We start from the raw sequence: 13827 nt of genomic DNA on the forward strand, positions 1-13827 counted from the left end.
AAAGGAAACAGCGCGGCGGAATGCCGGCCGCCGAGCCGGCGGCTGATGTATGGCCGGCGATTAATCACCGCTAAATGATTATTCGTAACAATTCTGTTAGGCCGGGCCCGCCGGATTTGAATACCGTGCGCCGACGCGGCTGTCGTCTGCGCCATTGTCCTGTCCCGCTGCGGCCACCGCCGAAGAACTTAAATTGGCCGTCGGCGATTGTTTTTCATTTCCCTGCCCGGAAAGTTCGCCGCTGAGAACCCGCGCCGCCGTTATTAAGTGCTCTGAGACGAGAGCGGGGAACCCCCCTCCACCCACCCGCCCCACACCCCCATCCCCCCTCCATCTCGGTCTGTCTCCTGTGCAGTGGGTGGCCAGCCGAGGAATTATGCGGAGCGCGATAAAACTTTAATTGAGGACCGGCGTACAGAATTTAAAGAATGGAATCGCCCGCCAAAGACGTGGGGGGGGGGGGGAGTACAATATAACGAAAAAAAAGGAAATAACACAGAAAATCTTACTCGGGTAGAGGGAATGGGCAACTACGGTCACGGATTAGCGATTTAGAGTCTCGGAAAGAATTTCGGAACTTGGACCGTTTGCGGCGCCCGCTACGTAGCTGAGACGAAAAAGACCACTGAGAGAACTTTGCACCCTTTTGCGAAAGTTCGTCGCAGTATTTCTCGATCTTGCGAGCAAGTAGTTCGTGCCAGACGACAGTTTTACTCCGACTAACTTAATTTAGAAACAACTAATGAAAAGTCATGCAATTTCAGCTAAGTTATTTCACGTTTAGAAATACTATTGCTGTTTGTCTGTCACATCTTTCACCTCTGTCAGTGTTTCTTAACACTGTGCTGCACGAATTTCACTGCAGTGGACAACTTTTAATGGTCAATTCCCTGGCGGTTTCAATGAGCCATGAGGCTGCAAATGCATGCAGGACACAACACCAATAGGGAGTGCCCACTCCAGTGAACTGTGTGCATTTTCAGCCTCAGGACTGATTGAAAATGCCAGAGAAGCGATGTGAGCAATTCCGAGTTCCATCACAACTATTGCACTATAATTGGTTGCGAATATCAGTTCAGAGGACGGGAAAGCCGCACCGAGCTGCTTATCTTATGGATCTGAGACCACTGTTTGTCTCCAAGGATCCCTCCTATTTAAATACACCGCTTCTATCTAATAACTGGCGTTACGAAAATGACGTTGTGATGGGGTCACAAGTCAAGTGTTGCCCGTTTGTGGCTGGATGGGCGAATTACGTAATATGCAAAATTCTGGTTGTCATCATTTTGGAAGATTTTGTTCTGGGGTCAGATGGACTGATTCCTATGTCTCGTCGGATGAGGATATGGGACGATAATGGTGTTGTGCTGAAAAATTTTTATGATTTGGTGTGAATGATCTGAGGGAATTTCTCAATGTCTAGGTTGGTATACAGAAGAGGGGGGAGGGGGCGGGGGGGGGGAGTAAACGCCCCGCTTAAGCTGAAGCGTCTCTGCCATTGTACGCACAACGTCAAAGAGGAACACTTCCCGCTCACAAACATATTTGTATGTTGGAGTCCAACTGATTTCGTAAGTGTTGTCGTTAGTTAGTCCTGTGATTTGCACGTAAAACTGTTCTGAGTGTGTGCATTGTTTGTTATGGTTCACATAAAGCCAGTTTAGATAATACGATAAGTTTAGGTAACACGATAACGGCATTACACATGAGACATGCTATCTGAAGAAAGTGTGCATGAAACTGCGGGCACGTAATAAAGTTCTTCGAAGTCAGTTGCCATGAACGAAATGACGTCTGCGCGATGAAGAAAGTGGTAAAAAGTGCACTTGTGTCTCGTGAAATTAATATGGGCAAAATATTTCCTCCCAGTGAAATAAACATTTTTTCAAAGGGGTCAACACGGGTTCGATGGGTCAGAGGACATTTATTTGCAAGTCGATTACTTTGCGCGTCGTTTCGCAGAAAAGTTACAGTTTTCTCAGGGAAAAACTCGGATGTCCTCTCTCCCTGCAGTGTCAATCTTGCGTTGTTGGATAAATTGCAGTTTGAGTTTCCACCCACATATTTTCATGGATGTTTTAGTTAGGTTAGCTAATTCGAATATTTTCTGAAAATAAGGCACTTGTATAACTTCTTGAGTGAAAACGGCGGTGTCCGCCTATTAGTTGAAGTTCTTTTAAATTTATATTGAGTACGAAATGAAAACGAGCGTTTTGTAGATCTTGTTTACTCGTTAAAACTATTGTCAGAGACAATTTAGAAAACTCCACGCTCATTTCTAACATTTAATTAGACAGAAAACTTGGAAAACCTCGTTACTATTTGCACTGTTTTTGTATGTTTCGATTTGATAAGCGCTTGTATCTTCTTTTTTTTTTAAAAATTAGCAGCGTGTGTTTAAAAGCTGGACCAGTTTCAGAATGTAGCACTAGCGGCACGCAACGTTTACTGCCCTAAAGCACTGTTGTGCTCAAACTAACCTTCAGGTTGATGACGGCTTTACCTTACTATCGAGAAGAGGGGTTTCGAACCACCATAGTAGTGCTCCTTCGTTTCGTTGAGCAACTAACGGCGAAAGCTGTGATAGTACCGTTGAAAAAAAGAGATGGTAAATTTCGTCCCGATTCTCGTCCAGTCGGAGTTCGTGCTCCGTTTCTGACGACTTTGTCGTCGTTGAGACGTTAAACCCTAATCTCATTCGCTTTCCTTCTTTTTTATTTTCACGGCGAGAGTCGTAAAGATCATCGTTCTTACAGAGCTGACTTAACTCACGAATTGCGATAGCGTGAAATTTTGTGGTCTGCAAAAACTTTTAATCCGAAACTAGACGGCGCTACTTGGCAAGTTATTATTTCGTATCGGTCTGAATACCGTATTTTATTACAGGCTAATAGCAGCAGCGGCCCACGCGAGCACCGATTAGCTGGAAGAGGTGCGCCTCATGAGAACGGAATTACGCTCTTCCAGCAGACTCGAGACCTACACGCTACCATGTTCAAACACAGGGTCTGCGGACACCCCGCACAAAAATTTTCCTTCCGATCGGCAACTCGAAAAAAGTAAAGTAGAGTACCTCCGTTTTTGAATCTCATCAAAATTAACACGATGCATTTTTGCGTGGACGAGGTTGACTTGTAAAAACGTCGGATTCCCAAGCCGTATTCAAGTACGGAGTGCTCCATTCGCTTTCCGTGACTAAAATAATGATTGCACAGAATCTAAAAGGAACGCGAATGTTGCCTGTACTCTGTCAGTTCTTCGTCCCAGTTGAGCTCTGCAGAGCGGAAGTCTGGCACTCAGTCCACCGTCACATGAAGTTGAAATTTCAACACCTGCCCGGTGACGGCCAGGTGCTCCCATCGAAATAGCAGATATAATCGCGCTCCATTGTGTAATATATGAAGTAGAGTAAAAAATTGTCACCTAATTATCGCTTCTTTGTACACGTAAAAAAATGTTTAAGCTGATAATTCATAAAACCTACACAAGATGCTACCATCAAATAACAGTTTTCAGAAGGAAAACAAACAACAAAGCTCACCTGAGATAGCACAGAAAGTGCTTAAGTACGTTTAGGTAACAAAAAACTAATCAAACGGTGTGTTGCATAAGACGAAATATTCGTTCCATTTTTTCCTGGCGAGTGTAGAAAATAAGAAGACCTATCTGTACGTAGCCTATCACTAAATTAAAGTCCCCCGCACCGTTTTTATGTCTATATGTGAAGGCTAATCTCAGAACTACGTTTCGTCTAGTAGGTAGACTTATTTACGAAGAAAGTTTGTGTATATAACACAAATATTTGGTGCAAGCGTGGATGATGCTGATCGCGTAGGAAGGCCATCGACATTGGCGACTGACGACCATGTCCAGGCAGTCAAGAAACTGATTCGTAGAAAGCGCAGGTTTTTCACCAACGAGGACATTCACACAGCAATTCTCGGATCGTTCCGTGACCAAGGAGTGGATTTCTATCGTCGGGGAACTGAACGATTGGAAGAACATTCCGACCGTTGTTTACAGAGACTTTGTGAGTATGCTGTGTCACGTTGAGACGTAGTGCAGCGGTCAGTAGAAGTTTTTCGGTCTCAACAGCCTCCTCGGGTTTGCTGCCGGGTTCTAAATTCAATATGACTCGATGTTTCGGCGATCCGTCTGTCCTCCATCTTCAGTAGAACGCTGTGCTGCCGCTGAGTGCCGCTGAATACTGACGCCACGGCTGCCAATCGTCGTCCTAATACGCCTCTGTACCATACACGATGCATCCGCCGCTCACCACAGTTGCTTTCCACTAGGCATTAGCTGCCGCCCCTAGTAGAAAACCGACGCCAGTAGTATATCGCAGTCAGAGACTGTAAACACTGTTCCAGAACCGGGAAGTACTGGCAGCTCGTCAAATTTCATCCCGTGTCCCTCGTTTAAACAATGTTCCACCACCGCCGCTATTTCAGGCTGATGTAGCCTCGTGTGGCCGCGATGTTCCACACACCTGTCGTGAACTTTGAGAGCAGAACGGTCGTTGTAAGCCTTGCGTCATTGATACGGAGTTTTGTATACACCAGGTATCTTAAGCTCCAGATCATCTTTGACATAGCCGAGTAGTGTCATAATTTGAAAGGTGGACAGTACACAATGTTGCAAATTCTTAAAGTTCTTCCAGTGTTAAACGATAAAGCCCTAACACAAGGAATGAAGGCCACAATCTCCATAGCTTGACGAATCAGCTTCTCAGAGTTTCGTTAAACACAGCCGTCGAGTGTGCAAGTTCATGGATACTGTCATGTTGTATAACGGTATTTACAAAGAGGCAACTGAAATTAGGTTGGCTCATAATTTCATTAGTAAAGACGTGGGTTTTCCTCTCAGCAGGATATGGAACCGAGTAGTATCTCGCATCAAAACACATCACTCTTCGGTGCAGCCGACCAGAGTGTTTGAAGGCAGTCTTTGAGCGCTGTGTATCATTGGCGGCAGTGTTCTACTGGGGGCGGCGCCACCAGTCCAGTGTAGGGGTGCAGCAACTGCGGTGCGCACCGCATGCGCCGTGTACGGTGTGGAGGCCCATGTAGGATGACTCAGCAGGAGCAGCGTTACACTCCATATCCTATCCTAACGCAACTTCAACCAACTTTCTTTCACAGATCTGCCCCAATATTTATCCCTCGTACCAACTTTAGCTCTCCCCCACCTATCTCACCGCATCACGCTGACTCTCTCCCTATCCCTCCTCATCCATCTCCATCCCTTCCTGCTTGTTATCAATATCCCACACACACACATCAAATCCTTCCCCAATCTCTATCTTTCCCAACCTCTGTCCTCCCACTAACCTTCTCGACACCTACCCTCATCTACATAGTTTTCCTACAACCCTACGGAACATATTCTCTTCTTCCCAAAATGTGTTTCGCCCACTGGTTGATCTTCAGTTTTTTTTCTAGTAGAATTTTACCATTCTATAATCTGTTTCTAAAATGTATGCATTTTCGTTGTTTAGATGCTCGTCTTTGATTTTTATTTTAAAATAGTAAATCAGTTCTAATGTTCTTCGTCTCATCCTTTTATAAATGCTCTCGGCAGAAGAGCAGAACATTGTACCGTTGACAGTCCAACCTTCGCCTACATGGAGTGAGGGGGATGAAACCAACAAAAAGAGAAAAAAATAGGAGCGTTCTCCTGAAGGTGGTGGACAGGTGGATCGCCGAAACATCGTGTTATGTTGAATTTACAATCTGGCAGGCAAACCAGAGAACGCTACCAACGGGTGACTTTCTTTCGCAAGACCCCTCGTACTAGAATTTGAAGTTAATGTTCAGTTACCTAACCTTGTTCTCTAAATTTTAGTCATAACGATTTACACGACTTCCTTGCAGGACCTGCTTGAAGTCGGGCTAAAACCGATAAGCCACTTGACAGAGTCCGAAGCGCGGGCCGGAGTGTATGCGGTGCTCGGAAACCGCCTCCCCGGTATGCATCCGCGTAAAGCCCAACAAAACTTATTTATCGTACGTGTCACACTCTGTTCCTTGCTCGTTTCCATTTTCTCAGATTCCTTAAAGCAAACGTACTGCTGGCCCGTGCTAGTGTGATTAGGCGAATCACGGAAAAGTGTATTCAGGCCGGCGAGGACAAAGGAGGAGACAAATAACGAGCCGCAGCCCCAGCCGCAGCGCTGGTTACGTGTTCCGAAGCCCGCTGCCCGCTGCACCCTGTGGCCGTGTGGGACGTCAGCGCAGGCCGGCCTCAGTGTCTGCGGAGGGAGCCTGCCTGCCTGCCTTCCTTCCCTTCCGAGAGCGGAGAGCCGCCGGACGTCCGGTTTCCATTTAACGCACGGCGGGCAGCGCCGGTCCGGTAATGTAGGCGGCGAGTTCTTTCTGCCGGAGTTTACGCCGCGTGTAATTACAGAGTTATGGAAATTAATTAGTCGCCGCAAAGTTGGCCGCAGAATGCACCGGCAGCGGAGGCGGAGGCCCGCTGAAAAGTTGCGGCTATGCGCGACCCCCCCCCCCCCCCCCCTCACCCCCCAGGCCAGTTTGGGTGACACAGGGGTGGCGTTGCAGCGGCCGGCTCGGCTGTTCCAGTGTTGAGTCGTGCTCCAGGATAACCATCCTCTTTTTGGTTGCCAACGCCAATCTGTTTGGTCAGAGTACAGCAGTTTTAGCAGGCGTGTGCGTTACAATCATTAAAAAAAATCATTAATATCTATACTCTGAAGACCATGGCAGAAGTTGCTTCCCAGTATTTCGTACATAGCATGGGAAAAAAAATCATTGCCTAAACGGCGCTGCACGAGCTGTAATCAGACCAATCTTGTCCACGCAATCTCTATGTGAATGATTCCTTGGGAGTTGTAGTACCAGTGTACAGGATGGTTCAGAAGAGGTTGGCAGTGTTGAAGGATATGAGCCGGCCGAGGTGGCCGAGCAGTTCTAGGCGCTATAGTCTGGAAACGCGCGACCGCTATGGTCGGAGATTCGAACCCTGCCTCGGGCATGGATGTGTGTGATGTCCTTAGGTTACTTAGGTTTAAGTAGTTCTAGGGGACTGATGACCTCAGTAGTTAAGTCCCATAGTGCTCAGAGCCATTTGAACCATTTTTGAAGAATATGACAGAAATGATCAAATGTGTTCAAATGTGTGTGAAATCTTACGGGACTTGACTGCTACGGCCATGAGTCCCTAAGCTTACACACTACTTAACCTAAATTATCCTAAGGACAAACACACCCACCCATGCCCGAGGGAGGACTCGAACCTCCGCCGGGCCCAGCCGCAGAAATGATAATCCGAAACAAGAAAGACAAGTAGACGTACCTCTGAAACGCATACCTAAAAAGCTACGAGTCATTCTTGATCTTCGATGCTGTGAAACAAATCTCTTTTACTGCAAGCCCTTTCAAATGGTTCATACGGCTCTGAGCACTACGGGACTTAAACTTCTCAGGTCATCAGTCCCCTAGAACTTAGAACTACTTAAACCGAACTAACCTAAGGACATCACACACATCCATGTCCGAGGCAGCATTCGAACCTGCGACCGTAGCGGTCGCACGGTTTCAGACTAGCGCCTAGAACCGCTCGGCTACTCCGGCCGGCGCAAGCTCTTTCGCTTTCCACATTTTGAGAAGCGGTAGTATGGACCAAACCAGGAAAAATATGTCCAGTACACATATGATTTAAAATGCATATCTTAAGAACTATAAGCGCTTGATCATCTCCGCTACTTTGAAATACAACTCTTCTGATGAACAAGTGCTCGTAACTTCTATGGTAAGCATTCTAAAGCACACGTTTACTGGACATATCTTTCTTGTTTTGCTCCATAGTACAACTTCCCAAAATATGGAAAGCAAAGAGCCTGCAGTAGAAGAGATTTGTTTCATAGTATCGAAGACCAAGAATTGCTTATGGCTCTTAAGGTATGCATTTTAGAGCCACTGTTTACTTGACCCTTTTGTTTTTTGATGATCATTCCTGTCACAGCCCTGACTATTAACGTCACTTCTGAAACACCCGGTATATACTTCTCACTTACAGTTCGAAAAATGGTTCAAATGGCTCTGAGCACTATGGGACTTAACTGCTGAGGTCATCAGTCCCCTAGAACCGAGAACTACTTAAACCTAACTAACCTAAGGACATCACACACATCCAAGCCCGAGGCAGGATTCGAACCCGCGACCGCAGCGGTCGCGCTGTTCCAGACTGCAGCGCCTAGAACCGCTCGGACACTCCGGCCAGCACTTACAGTTCGTTCTTGGAAGTTCTTTACTTTGAAAGTATAATTTTGTCAACCGATCTGAATAAAAATCAGTAAGCGGTTCAAAATGCTCGGTGGACACGGAAGATAACAGACAAAAAAAATGGTTCAAATGGCTATGAGCACTATGGGACTTAACTCCTGAGGTCATCAGTCCACTAGAACTTCTTAAACCTAACTAACCTAAGGACATCACACACATCCATGCCCGAGGCAGGATTCGAACCTGCGACCGTAGCGGTCGCGCGGTTCCAGACTGTAGCGCCTAGAACCGCTCGGCCACTCTGGCCGGCGATAACAGACAGAAACGGAAGATAACAGACAGAAGGCCGAAATACTGAATTCGATCTTGCGAAAGATTTTGACAGCGGAAAGTCGTAACACGGTCCCACGGTACTGTCTATGGGCATCACCTGAAGATGACAGCAAGGTACGCTGTCGGAACAACTGCACCCAGCGGGACACCCAAGAGCAATACAAACAACATTTTTCTCTTTGAGCGTTATTTCTCTTATAAGTGTTCCTGCTGCCTCTCCCCCCCCCCCCCCCTCCATTCCCGGCCCCATTTTATTCCAGCATACAATCTATTTCCGGGTCCAAAATTTACATTTTCCTTTCTTTGTATTGGACTCTAGTCTGAGCTGTAACAATGCCGCAAATAACATGCTAAAATCGTCTCAGCTGACGTCACATTAGAAACTGCGCCACTATGTAGAATTTGTGGCACCCTGCGTGAATGAAAGTTCACGGTGCCGCTGGAGTATACCACAAGCTGTGGCGTTACTTCAATTGCGTGTGTGTGTAAACGCGGCGTAAGAGTTCGTAGTGGAGACAAATGATGAAGACGAGTAGCGGAAGGAAGAGGCGCTTCCAGCAGCAGACGAGGCACTAGCGGTTAGAGTGGGCCCCCAGGAGCGGCGGCGCCGCAGGCTAACCGCACTGCAAACAGTCGGCCTGGCCTGTTAGTGAGGACAAAGGCGGGCACACACTGGCGCCGCTGGACGACGAGTAGAAGGCTTTCAGAAAAACAAAGGAGCCAGTCGCGGCAGGCGGAGGAGGAGCAACAGTAGCAGCAGCAGCGCGACGCCTCGCCGCGTGTTTGCCGCCAGTATGGCGGCATGCGTAACGCGCTTTTGTGGGACCCGCTAAAAGCGGACCGCGACACACATCTGTGTCAAGCCAGGCTTTTGTCCCGCCCGCTACGACAGCAGCAGGAGGCAGGAAACGAACACGTTTCCAGTCCGCTTCCAAAGCGTCGGAAGCCAAATTCTATCGCGTTCCGCGTCCTGCGGATCTTTCGCAGTTCTCAAGCCGCATCAAGTCGAATTAGATTCTAGAGTACCCGAATTAAATGGTTTTCATCACTCTGTCCTTAAAAAAAACCTGTACACGATGTTGTGATACATACGGCTAAGATGATTTGTGACAGCGACCGTCTAACGACCTGACCATCAGTCCGTAGGCTTCCTCGGCCGGTGTTAATTCGAATGAAATTGTTTGGACCGCAAGATCCGAGATCTGTTGAGGCCCACGGAGGATTCCATAGATGCCCTCCGCACTTCTGTTTAACAAGATTACTATCAATCCCGGCAACAGAAGGTGCTACCAATACTTCGCTTCCCACTGTGCGTATTGGGGCAGCCTTATCCCATGGTCGACAACGACAAAACGGCTGGGGATAACAATGGATAAGTCACTGACTTCTACACTATATGTGCAAAAATGGACACAAGAAAAGAAGAAGATGATGAATACGCCCGTCCCAAGAATTTAAATGGGAAGACCAAATACCAACTCTATCGGTCAATGGTGCAACCCGAGCTACTGTACGGCTGCGTCGTGTGGAGCGTTACTCGTGACGTCAACATTCGTTCATTACAGCCGATCCAGAACCGGTGTCTGCGGTGGACACTGGGGGCACCAACATGGACTAGAACACTGGAAATCAATGCAACTCTCCATGAACAGTTCTTGAAGGATAAAACTGAAAAGCTCGCCGAAAGGTCCACAAATTGCCCTTCAAGCAGGGCGGCCGAGGGGTCTTGCATGGTGTTTCGGTTTCTAATAACTTCTGATGATCGGAGATATAAAAACAAGAACTGCAATGCCAAGATTCTTACAATCGGAAGTTACGGCGCGACTTAGTGAAATAAGTTACTCATTATAATGGCAGGGCACGTAAATTTAATAAGTACTGCACAACGACACAGATACATGACACTATTTTTCAACATACTTATCAAGTCTCTGTAAGCCAGCCGGAGTGGCCGAGCGGTTCTAGGCGCTACAGTCTGGAACCGCGCGACTGCTACGGTCGCAGGTTCGAATCCTGCCTCGGGCATGGATGTCTGTGATGTCCTTAGGTTAGTTAGGTTTAAGTAGTTCTAAGTTCTGGGGGACTGATGACCACAGCAGTTAAGTCCCATAGTGCTCAGAGCCATTTGAACCATTTTTTTTTCAAGTGTCTGTAAACAATGCTCAGAACGTTCTACCAATCGATCAGTTCTTCGACGGTAGAAATCTGCTTCATGGTCATGGAGCCCTCATCAGTTGAAATTCCTTTTGTCCACTGATGTTCTTTCAGCTTTCCGAAAAGTGGAAATCCTAAGGCACAAGACTGTACTTACCGATCAGCATCATCGACGTCTGTACAGCCTTGGTCTAATTCTTGGCACCATTTCACTGCGGCTGGATGCGACATACCATCTGGTGCATATACTGCTAGAATTTTATGCTGAATCTGTGTGAAAGCCGGCCGTGGTGGCCGTGCGGTTCTGGCACTGCAGTCCGGAACCGCGGGACTGCTACGGTCGCAGGTTCGAATCCTGCCTCGGGCATGGGTGTGTGTGATGTCCTTAGGTTAGTTAGGTTTAAGTAGTTCTAAGTTCTAGGGGACTTATGACCTAAGATGTTGAGTCCCATAGTGCTCAGAGCCATTTGAACCAGCCATCTGTGTGAAATTTAGATCTTTTTCTCACAAGAAAAATACAGTGCTGGTTACTTCAGCTTACTTTCTTCAAGTCCCTACATATGTTTTCTCTTGCCTCTTCATCGCCTAATTCATTGTTTACTTACAAGCGAGTGTTATCCACAGCTGCACATTAACGATTGTGGTGTCACCGCTAGACACCACACTTGCTAGGTGGTAACTTAAATCGGCCGCGGTCCTGTAGTACATGTCGGACCCGCGTGTCGCCACTGTGTAATCGCAATCCTAGCGCCACCACATGGCAGGTCACAATACACGGACTAGACCTCGCCCCAGTTGTACGGACGACATAGCTTGCGACCAGACCTACCAAGTCTTCCTCTCATTTGCCGAGAGACAGATTGAATAGCCTTCAGCTTAGTCCATAGCTACTACCTAGCAAGACGCCATTTGTATCAGTGCTTATAGCTAACGAATATTCAAGAGAGATGTATTCCAACAAGAGAATAAAGATAAGTATATTATTCCAGCTACGTACTTTTCTTCTTATTCATTAATAAGTCTCATGTTCCAGTACTTCACGCCCGTCTGCGTTAGTTTAGCGTGCACCTAGCTACCTCATTGTGTCTCGGCTGTATGAAAGCGACACAACAACGATCGTTAGAACAAGCATGTTACTGTCTTCGGTCTTAATCATTCTTCAGTAATGCATTCATTTTCGTTTTGGAAAACGCCAAATCAGAGGCATGGGGTCTTTGGTCTTGATCACTCCTCGGTAATGAATTGGTTTTCGTTTTGAAAAGCGCCAGGTCACAGTCCTGTTTCCTTTGGTTCTATTTATAATATCTGAGTAATTTTCATTTTGAGCACGTGTCGTACAGCGGATGGTCATTGACACTTCGAACTTACGAGTACACAAACACGAGAGGCGCACAAATTGAACACTACAAAACTAAGAGTGATTGTTCGAGCATTCATCTACTGTGGTGGACGAGGACTTCTGGAGTGCAGTTTGGCCGTGACTCGCGTGACTCCGGTGGTTGAGGACATCGTGAACTAGTGTTTTTCTCTGGTATACTGGCGCAGTTTTGACTGAGCTCTACAATTTTATTCGAAATGACAGTACTTACACATCGAGATAAAGTAGTAACTCTGTTTTAGGTCGAAGGAGATACGAGAAAAAGATAGGGCAGTGTGTCATCCAAATGCTTATGCCATCGTCTGGATACCAATATCGAAGGCAAACGGTTAGCAACTTTTGCAGACAAGAGTAGCTACTTTTTCTTGAAGCAGTATTCTCACAATTCTGACAGCACTTCACTCCACTACTCGCGCTAAGGGAACCTGCATAGCAGACAAAGTGCAGATTACTCAGTGCTCGAGGATGAATGGCTAAATGGCGCAACTTTTTCGGTCTTCCTACCAAGGCCGCTCTTAGCTCATCAAGTTCAGTACTCCACCTGCTGGAGTCCGAGGAACAGGCCAGAGCATCACTGGCGTTTTATCTGTTCTTCCCAGTCCTATGCACGACGCGGCACTTACATCATAACACCATATGTGAAATAGGATGTATTTTTGTCCCTTTACTTCCTCTTTACAGCAGTCCGCCCCCTTAGCTGTTAGGTGAGCGCGTCTGACTGCTATACAAACGGCCTGGGTTCAGTTCCCGGCCGGGGCGTGGATTTTCTCCGCTCGGGGACATCATTTCTTTCATTCATTCCATTTTCTTTCCAATAAACGCAGAATTTGCTGAACCGTTGCCACGGGATCAGCCGTAGGCTTTGGTACCTCCTTGCGCCCCTTTGTAGTACACTGTGTATTCCAACATGACAACGTCTTATCAAGGCTTGTACCGAGCGTACACATTCGCCGGGGACTCCATTAACGGCATCAGAGTCGTCCAGGGGTCAATAACAATCGACTGCGGGACGGGCAGGAAAAGTTTCGCGCAATTTACATATCCAGTGTCATAAGGTTTCGCGATAGGGAGGTTAGACACAGATGGATTCATCGCGGCGCATTGAGAACTATGGATAGGTATTTCAGCCAGCCTGAGTGTGATTTTTAGATAGTTTTCCACGCTCGTTTAAGCAAATGTCTGCTGGCCCCCAGATTCTGCCTCAGAGGATACGATACACAAACAACCATAGAACGATAATGCACAGAACAACGTTTACACTATTCACACAACTTTCCTCCCTTATGTTGCCTTGATGACCATGACATCAGGGAGACCACCCATCTACAAAGTGAAATAATTAAATAAATTTTGGTAAATCCTGCAAAATCGGACGCCGTAACAGACGTGATAAATGCTATGGGAAAGAAGAATCTGCTGACATTCTCCTTGAAAATTCATTTGTGTGATTGTGTCAATAAAATTCATTAGTGTGATGGTATCAGTGTTGTGAAAGTTGCTCGAATGTGTGTGAATACCTGAAGGATGAAACTGCTGAGGTCATCGGTCCGTAGACTTACACACTGCTAAGCACAAGGCACACATCCATGCCCGAGGGAGGACTCGAATCTCCGGCAGGAGGGGCCGCGCAATCCGTGACACGGCGCCTCTAACCGCGTGGCCACTCCGCCTGGCAGGACTCGGCATTCTACAGCGTCGTCTCTTGCCCGAGCCAAACGA

The 13827-nt window shown here is 47.0% G+C and overlaps 1 protein-coding gene across 1 annotated transcript in view; it reads right to left on the bottom strand.

Moving 5' to 3' along the window:
- LOC126201490 (calcium-activated chloride channel regulator 1-like) overlaps nt 1-13827 on the bottom strand; it is a 417825-nt gene that overhangs the window by 53606 nt on the left and 350392 nt on the right. The window lies entirely within an intron of this gene.

This window comes from Schistocerca nitens, chromosome 1 (genome assembly GCF_023898315.1).
Source record: "Schistocerca nitens isolate TAMUIC-IGC-003100 chromosome 1, iqSchNite1.1, whole genome shotgun sequence".
Classification (NCBI taxonomy): domain Eukaryota; kingdom Metazoa; phylum Arthropoda; class Insecta; order Orthoptera; family Acrididae; genus Schistocerca; species Schistocerca nitens.